Genomic DNA, 10,000 nt, shown 5'->3' with positions numbered 1-10,000 from the left:
GATTCCCAGTTACAAGGCAACAATGCAACATTCCGTGCTCAACGAGGCTCATGTCGCACGCCCAAAGGCACCCGATTTCAACCAGCCAAACATGTTCTGGCACCACACGCCTTCAAAACATAGGGCTGGCCCAAGGCTGGCCGAGCATCACCACAACGTCACACACTCAACGAGGTTCATGCCGCACGCCCAAAGGCACCCGACACCACCCCACCTTGCATGTTTCATCATCGTACCATCCATCAACCATCCTCAAGCCAGCCCAAGTTAGAAGGCAACATCGCAACATTCCATTCTCAACAAGGCTCATGTTGCACGCCCAAAGGCGCACCCGACACTACCTCACTGTGCAAGTTTCGCCACCGCACCACTGCCATCAACCGCCCTCGTCCGCCAACCAACACCCCCACACCCCAAGCATATGCCCACATGCGGCACATAGTGCTTGGGGCGTGGGGGTGGCGGAAGATATAGGGGGCACCCCCGTGCCCAGCCCATGCAGACTAGTCACCCCCCTATATAGTACATTTTGAGGCATTTTTGGTCTGCCAAACCTAGATACGATTTTTCTAAGCCGTCATACGGCCAAATATATCAAGTTTTTGAATGTTTTTTTTCCATGAACTCAATTGATTCATGAATTGGACATTCTAATGGATCTATAAATCAAGTTTCATAATTTTTCAACCAACTAATTTTTTTGAATGAATTTTTAAATATTAAATAATAAGAAATTAGAAAAAATAGCTAGAGTTGTCAAAAAAAAAATCTGAAATTTTGTAGAAATCATGTTTTCATGTTTCTGAGCTCCTAGAAAAAAATTACAACAAACCGATCACTCCACATGTACTTTCACAATTAATGGGTGATGGATGGGGCGCGGGCACTGGCGCGCGCACAGCAGAACGCTGGCGGGGCCAAGACAGGGCGCGCGGGAGCACGCTGGCGGAGGTGCACGCTAGCGAGGGGTCACGCGCGCGGGAGCACGCTGGCGGTGGGGCGCGCGTGCGCGTTAGCACGCTGGCGGGGCGGGGCGGGGCGCACGCGAGGGGAAGGGCGGGGCTGGCGAGCGCGCGAGAACGTTCCGACACTGCCCCACCGTGCGCGTTCCGCCACCGCACCACCGCCGTCAACCGCCCTCGACCTCCGACGACCACCTCGATGACCCAAGCATATGCCCATGTGCGGCGCATATTGCTTGGGGCATGGGGGTGGCGGAAGATATAGGGGGTACCCCCGTGCCCAGCCCATGCAGACTAGTCAACCCCCTATATAGTACATTTTGAGGCATTTTTTGTCTGCCAGGCCTAGGTACGATTTTTCTGAGCCGTCATACGGTCAAATATCTCATGTTTTAGATTGTTTTTTTCCATGAACTCGATTGATTCATTAATGGGACGTTCTAATGGATCTATAAATCAAGTTTCATAATTTTTCAACCAACCAATTTTTTTTAATGAGTTTTTAAATATTAAGTAATAGGAAATTAGAAAAAATAGCTAGAGTTGTCAAAAAAATCTGAAATTTTGTGAGAATCATTTTTTCATGTTGCTTAGCTCCCAAGAAAAAAATTACAACAAACCGACCACCCCACATGTACTTTCACAATTAATGGGTGATGGTTGTAAAAACAAGCCCAATTTTGCTCCAATTGTCAAATCAGCTCGTCTGTGGGAAAGAGTCATTTTGAAATTGTAAGTGGACGACAACCGGCCTTACCCCATATTATTGATCATCCTTTTGCAGGGAAAAACCCTCAAGCTCACAACTTCACAAGAGAATGGAAGCAGACAACAGATATAGCCCGGGCATATTTAGAGAAGGCTTCCAACCATATGAAAAAGTGGGCAGACAAGAAGCGTCGCCCCCTTCAATTTCGAGCAGGAGATCAAGTCCTCATCAAGCTAAAACCAGAACAGATCAGATTTCGCAGCTGAAAGGACCAGAGACTAGTTCGAAAATATGAAGGCTCGGTTGAAGTCCTTAAAAAGATCGGGACTACCTCCTACCGAGTTGCACTACCCGCATAGATGAAAATCCACCCAATAATTCATGTGAGCAACTTGAAGCCATACCACCCTAACCCAGACGACGACCAACGAAATGAAATCACAAGACCGCCGACAGGGTTAGGAAGATAGGAAGACCTTACGGACGATTCATGAATTCCTTGTCAAATGGAAGAATCTCCCTACAGAGGAAACCAGCTGGGAAAGCGCCGAAGATCTGAACTTTGCCGCCACCCACATCGCAAGGTTTGAAAGTAGTCGGTTGATAGGGACGTCAACCAATTAAGTGGGGGAGGATGTCACAGTCATGCTCGTCTAGGGCGTGTTGCCCATGGCTGCATGCCCATAGCAAGCCAAACCCTTGTCACGTCTTTTCATTCTAGTGTATTTACTTTTGTAGTTCTAGGGCGTATGACGCCTCAAAAATATCATGTCTAGGCTTGCCAGACATGAAATGCCTCAGAATGTACTATAGGGGGATATGACTAGTTGTTAACTTCTCCCTACCCAAGGTTATATATGCTAAGTCGTTGCTATCTCTCTCTTGCTTGCTTATATAACGTCTCTTTCAAAAATCTCTCTTTCTAAAATCTCTCTCTAACCTCGTTTTCTAAAACCTTCTTTCAATACTGAGGCTAGAGGCTCGATCATACGTCGCTTGGCTGTAGGCAACGCAAGAACAAATTGGCTTAGCTCACTTGTCGTTGGAAAGTGAGTGCCGCACAATCGCTAGTCCGCTGCCTTTAAAAGTGCGATTGTGTCAGTGAGCGCGCGGGGGTGTGCGGGATGACTACTGAGGGAGCGCGCGCGGGGGGCGTGCAGGGTGTGCGGTGGCGGGTGAGGGGAGTGCGAGTTAACCTCCAAGGGTCTTGTCAACAAAAAACTGTGAATCAATATGCTTCTATTATGTTTATGTTATGCTATAATATGTGAATTGTATGATAATATTTATGGTGTGATGTGTTCAATGATATGTTTGATATATGATACGAGAAGGATGCACTAAATGTAATGTAACGATAGAAGTAAGATGTATTCACGAAACATTAAGGTTAGGTTATGCCTCGAAGTGCTATGGATATGAGAGATTGATAAAAGAATATGGTTAGGATATGGGTAGAAAGAACTCCCTAAGAATCTATGAACTTCTAGAACAACTTACCCTAAGATGGGTTCATATGATTACAAATGAAAGTTACAACTTATGCCCCAAGAAATTATGAACCTTAGAAACTTACAAGATTGAGGACCAAGAACAACACCACACAAGCTTTACAACTACCCAAGTAAGAAGAATGCTAGGTACCACTCAAGGACGAGGGACCAAGGTCCCCAAACTAAAAAACACAAGAATGCTAGGTAATACTCTAACCATTCCCAAAGTGACCTATGACCTCGCATCAAGCGGTGCTTTCTAAGGCCCAAGAATTCCTCTTCTAGGTGGGATGACCTGCACCATGTTTCCTTTGCAGGATGTCATGTTTGGCCTCAAGTTTCCCTCACCTAGAAGAGAAGTTATGGGTACCAAAAAGATTTGCAGGATGACATATTTAAGTATGCACCGAGCTAGTGACCTTTATGGTCTACCATGAAGAGTAGTCTAGGGCCACGAAGGAACAAGAAGCGAGTAAGTTACCTTAGCCAAGAATCAAGAACCTCTTAAGACCTCCCACGGTTCAACATTCTCATGACTTAGACTATGCTAATCAACAACTGAATTTCACACCACCAATTAAACGGTAATCTTTAACCATCACAAAAACCATAATCAAACAGTATAAAACTTAAGCTTTCCAGTTCAAGATTTTATAAACCGGGTTATACTACATGCTAATCGTTGCGTTTATCATCTTAAATTTCTCGCATATGAAAAGAGGTATAACAATAGTACACCTAAATTCCTACCTTTTATACAGATTATGAAAGATAATTAATACTAAGTTGGTTATGCTCATGCTTTAAATTTGTATTTAAGAAATAGGTTACTTTTAATAATAGTATAATTTACGTCCATCGACCAATGTTAACCGCATGACTAGACAAGAATAAAATAAAACAACTTCCTTTTAAATCAAGAACGGCCAGTATAGACGTTACAAAACGTGATTATTCTTTCCTTGAAATCGCAAGGAAATCAAGAAGACGTTACAAAGATGAGGCGTTTCACAGATATAAAATGGGGAACTGATATCCAAACATTCCATTGTAGCAAGGAATAAGAGAAGAAACAAACATTCCATTGTAGCAAGGAATAAGAGAAGAAAAGAATGGCGGGACAAAGCTTGAGAAATCTCAAAATTGTGGTGTTCATCTTCCTAGCCCTTACTTCTGGTACTTGATCCTTCCTCCTTCTCCATGTTGATTTAGATTGACAGATAGTATTAAAAAGAAGGTTTTTGTTTGTATGAATAAGTTTGTGTTACTATTGCAGGATGGATGGTGGTGCAAACAGAGGGGCGGACATGCTATAAGCACAGCGATGCATTTATAGGACCGTGCATTGCAGCAACATGTGCTGAACTTTGCATTTCTTTTGAGAAGTGGGATGACGGATTTTGCTCGGGTGATAAATGCACTTGTACGAAGCAATGTGCTGAGTCCATGCTTTAATGGGTTTGTAATTCACCACAGTTGTTGCTATCTGAATGTAATAAGCGACTCCAATTCTACTGAATTGCACAACATGTTTACTAATCAAAGCTTCCTTCTTCCATTTTATAATTTTTATCTCAACTCGCAAGTTCAAATTGATAGAATCACAAGCTTCGTTAGTTGCGTAAATTGATGCAATCAGGTTCAAAGCTTCCTGATTCCTTATTCCTTCTTGGTTCTTCCATTCAACTATGCATTGTCATATTGATTAGGCATTTCTTAATCATTTAATTTTTTATTTTTTTAAAGAAATCATTTAATAATTTTTAGAAAAGAAAAAAAAAAAAAAACTGTTTACACTCATCTCATATTTGTTTCTTTCTCCCGATCTCTCTACAAATTGGGAACTCAACCGTTTTAAAATTTAATTCAATATATATATTTAATTTGTAATTATTTTTTTATTGTTTATTCTTAAACCCTCCTAATTATTTTTAACCGTTATTTTAAGAAATATATATTGAAACTAAGTTGTAAAACTTAATTAAATATTTGAAAATAAATAAATAGTTTTCTTTATGAATTAAATTTTAACAAATAAACACAAGAATCTAACCCAACGTAAAAATTTGATGGTTGTGTTCATGCATTCTGGGGATACCCCTATCCCATCACAAGGGTAAGGATGCGTACATCCAATGGCAGGACAACGATCGTTATGGGATAAGGGTATCCCCCTAGATGCATGAACACACATAATGCATGAGGTCCCTCCTACTTCTACGTTTATCATTAATGATCATAACCCCCTGTCACGTTCCATACTTCATGTCATTCTCATTTTCAATTCACATTTCATACATATTCCTATCGGGGTTATGATTCCAGACAATTCATGCTGTTTACATTCACATATTCCATACAATCATGCCATAATCATTCACGAACCACATATCGTCACATGCATAACATATCACATCAAACTAAGCAGCATACATGGCATACATTCACGTTCAATTAGAGAGCGACGCGTGTGCAGGGGTCTCGGGTCGAGGTGCGAGTTATCGGATCGCTTGCGGGTCTCGGGCCGTATGCGTGTGACGGGCCATTCGCGGGTGACGGGCCATGCGCGCGTTAGGCACTTTTAGAATATCAATTATAGAAATAACTAGAATGTTCATAAGTATTAAAACTTAATGAGTTTGAATACTAACCTTTTGTAGTTCAAATTTCTTTTTCCTCACGAACCGATTTCGAACCACCACTAGTGTCTTCTCCACTATCCTTCGGTCTTAGAACGGGATTGTGGAATCTGGAGAGTGACTAAACTTGGGAGGGATTTTTTATATATGAAGAGAGTGTTTGTGAGAGGTTTTTCTCAAGGTTTTTCACCAACAAGAAGAAGTTTCATGTATTATGATCACTCTATTTATAGAGTCATGTTTGCATGTTCATGCAAATTTGAGATCACCAAATTTTGACCCTCAAAATTCCACTCAAATGTTTGGGATTATGTGGCAAGCATGCATGCTTGAGTTAACCAAATTTTGACACTTAAAATTCCACTCAAATTTGTGGGGTTTATTTGGCAAGCATGCAAGTTTGGTTAAACCAAATTTTGACACCTCAAAATTCCACTAACATGGATTTTTCAATTAAATGAAGTCAACATTTTGACTTTCTTCATTTTGATTCAACAATCAATTTGAATTATTAATTACAAATTAAAGTAATATTAAATGATTAATTAAACTATTTTATTAATATTTAATATTAATTCAAATGTCAATTCCAATTAATTCCGACACATATTTGATTAAGATATTTAAATCTTATTTAAATATCTCTGATTCTCTCTTTTTGTTTAATTCGTAAATAAAACAAAAATGCGGTTAAATATATCATATATATGTAGCGCATTCTCCCTAATTTGAATTCGAACACTTCGAACTCACTCGTCACACTGTTCTATGGTTTAGTCCGATATGAGCTAGCAGAGGGACCTAATGGACCTATAGATCATGGGCTCCAATGATCCAAGATTAACCGGTTAAACTCATTAACCTTGTTAACCAACATTCGTTAACTACTAAGACATTCCACTATAGCCTAGTAGTTGCACTCCCCTCACTATAGATATATTTCTGTCCATTTGATATAACCATGATTAGTAAGTCGATCCTTCACATGTTGTTCGTAACTAGAGCTGGGCTAATTTACCGTTTTACCCCTGAAGTTACTTCTTGTTTCTTATGTCTCACTGATCCTCTAATGAACAACTGGTTTGTGGTCCAACCAGTAAACTGGATCCCTCTCAGGCCAATGAGAGGGTGGGGCCCCTTGTTCAAGACCTGGAGTCAGTACTTAAGGGAACTACCTCTCTTCTATCCCTAAAAGTGAGTAGGAGTGAATTCCATCTTGCACCCCACGTCCCCAGTCATTTACCCAGTCTTACCCCTGAAATGGGAGGCCTATTGAGTCGGCGAACTTGAGCCACTCTCACCCATGCAAATCTAAGGATAATTTCGAATAAACAGGAGTTCATGGTTAGCTCAGGATTAAGATCGAGTTACCTAGGTCATCGAATGAAAATAAAATCAGTCTCAACAGTAAACGACATTATAAAGTGAGAGTGACCTTTTCTCATGGTCCGATCTTATGCAATACTCATTGCATAGGACGCCCCCACTCACATGTCTCCACATGTACAATTTAAGTGATCACATTGTTTATATCATATACAAAAGTGAGCCGCATCCATAGTGTCCTAAGAATAAGGTACTCAGCCTTATCCTTATACTATAGATCATTTTGACTATATACTTGAACTTGATCAACTCTTATGTCTCTACATATAGTTCACGTAATCATACTATAGCCAGAGTGTTCTTAGTTTATTGGATTTAGATTAATGATCATAAAGTTCACTTTATTCAATAACAATCTTTACTGAATAAACAACAATAATAACTTTATTGAAAATAGAATATGTTTTTGTTTACAAACCATGAGTTTTAGGACATAAAACCCAACAAACTTTCACTTGGACTAAAACTCTAGTGGGGTTTTATAACATTGAGTAGAGAGAAAGACATAAATACAATAAACTAGGTCATCACATACTCATGCCTTTTCTCCCACTTTCCTTAGATTACATAACTCGTAGTCCTAGACTCACTAGGTGCCCTTCAAACACTTTAGCCGTGAGGGGTTTTGTAAATGGATCAGCAATGTTGTTCTCTGAAGCTATTTGTGTGACGATCACATCTCCTCGTTGCACAATCTCCCTTATGAGATGATATTTGTGCTCAATATATTTTCCTCGCTTATGGCTTCTTGGTTCTTTTGAATTTGCAACTGCTCCACTGTTATCACAATAAAGAGTGACGACAAGAAGCATATCTATAACGACTTCCAAATCAGTTAAGAACTTCCTAAGCCATACAAATTCTTTCGCTGCTTCACAAGCAGCAACATACTCAGCCTCCATGGTGGAATCAGCAATGCAACCTTGTTGTATGCTTCTCCATATTATTGCTCCTCCGTTCAGAGTGAAGACAGAACCTGATGTCGATTTCCTCGAATTTACATCGGTTTGAAAATTTGAGTTAGTGTACGGTGCTAAAGATCAGATCCTTAGCACCGTACATTAGCATATAGTCCCTCGTTCTCCTAAGATACTTGAGGATATTCTTAACGACATTTCAATGAGCACGTCCCGGATTGGATTGATATCTGCTGACAATTCCCATAGCATAGCATACGTTGGGTCGGGTACACAGCATGGCATACATCAGACTACTGACTGCTAATGCATAGGGAATGTGTCTCATATCCTCAACTTCTTGAGGTTTCTTAGGACTTTGTTCCTTCAACAAATGAACTTCATGCCTGAAAGATAATAATTCATTCTTGAAGTCCTACATCTTATATCGAATCAATATTTTGTCGATGTACGATGCCTGAGACAATGCTAGTGATTTGTTCTTAAGATTCTGAACAATTTGGATTCCAAGAACAAACCGAGCCTCTCCCAAATCTTTCATTTGGAATTGTGTCGCTAGCCAATGCTTAATGTCAGATAGAAATCCCACATCATTTCCAATGAGTAAGATATTGTCAATGTACAACACCAGGAAAGCTACTGTAGAGTTGACTAAAAACACAAGGTTCGTCAACATTCTGTTTAAAACCATAAGATTTGATCGCAGTATCAAACTTTATATTCCAGGATCGAGATGCTTGCTTCAACCCATAAATGGATCTTTTAAGCTTGCAAACCCGTTGCTCGTCATCCTATTCAATGAACCCCTCTAGTTGAGCCATATAGATACTCTCTTCAAGATTTCCGTTTAGAAAGGCTGTCTTAACATCTATTTGTCAAATTTCATAATCATAAAATGTGGCAATAGACAAGAGTATTCTAATCGATTTAAGCATAGCAACAGGAGAGAAGGTTTCTTCATAGTCCACCCCCTCTCTTTGGGTATAACCCTTTGCTACTAGTTGAGCTTTAGAGGTCTGTACCTTACCGGTTTGGTCTCGTTTCCTCTTATAGATCCATTTCCAACCAATAGGTTTTACCCCATCTGGTTGATCTAAGTTCCAAAACTGAATTGAAGTACATTGACTCCATTTTAAGATTCATGGCTTTAATCCACTGATCTCTATCTTTATCATTCATTGACTGTTTATAGGTCAATGGATCCTCAATGCCATCATCAGGTATGATGACTTGAGTTTCTGCCAAACCCAAGTAACGATCTGGTTGAGTTATAACCCTCCCACTACGTCAAGGCATTCTCAACTCTTGAGAAGGATGTGATTGACTAGAAGTGTCAGCTTCATCAACAACTCTTGTTGAAGGACCAGCTTGATCAACAACTCTTGTTGTTTTATCAGTAGCTTCTTTAGAAATCTCACTTAATACTAGTTTGCTGCGAGGTTGATGATTTCTTACGTGGTCTTCCTCTAAGAATGTAGCAATTGTTGATACAAACACTCTATTTTCTTGAAGGTCATAAAACAAACCACCTTTCGTCTCTTTGAGGTATCCTACGAATAGATATAATTTTGAACGACGTTCTAATTTCTTGGGGTTTTGCAACAATGCATGTGCTGGACATCCTCAAATTCTGAAGTGACGTAAACTACCTTATGCCCCGGGCATGTTCTGCCAACACACCATCTTCAAAACATGGGGCTGGCCCAAGGATGGCCCAATGGCGTCACCACAACGTCACACGCTCAACGAGGTTCATGTTGGACGCCCGAAGGCACCCAACTCCACCCCACCTTGCATGCTTTGTCGTCGTACCAACCATCAACCATCCTCAAGTCAGCCCAAGTTAAAAGGCCACATTCCATGCTCAACAAGTCTCATGTCGCACGCCCAAAGT

The 10,000-nt window shown here is 40.4% G+C and overlaps 1 long non-coding RNA gene across 3 annotated transcripts; it reads left to right on the top strand.

Annotated features, from left to right (window-relative positions):
• The first annotated feature begins 3,334 nt into the window (after positions 1-3,334).
• LOC111473403 lies at positions 3,335-4,736 on the top strand. 3 transcript variants are annotated; one of them, XR_002715670.1, is made up of 4 exons: positions 3,335-3,368; positions 3,482-3,748; positions 4,140-4,340; positions 4,441-4,736. It is a non-coding gene; the product is annotated as an uncharacterized LOC111473403 (long non-coding RNA). The 3 variants fall into 3 exon arrangements; XR_002715669.1 differs by having other exon boundaries at positions 3,340-3,368; positions 3,450-3,748; XR_002715668.1 differs by lacking the exon at positions 3,335-3,368 and having other exon boundaries at positions 3,420-3,748.
• The last annotated feature ends 5,264 nt before the right edge of the window (positions 4,737-10,000 follow it).

This window comes from Cucurbita maxima, unplaced genomic scaffold (genome assembly GCF_002738345.1).
Source record: "Cucurbita maxima cultivar Rimu unplaced genomic scaffold, Cmax_1.0 Cma_Scf00119, whole genome shotgun sequence".
Lineage (NCBI taxonomy): Eukaryota > Viridiplantae > Streptophyta > Magnoliopsida > Cucurbitales > Cucurbitaceae > Cucurbita > Cucurbita maxima.
Note: the sequence above shows the minus strand (reverse complement) of the source record. Positions and strands in the feature narration are given on the sequence as shown.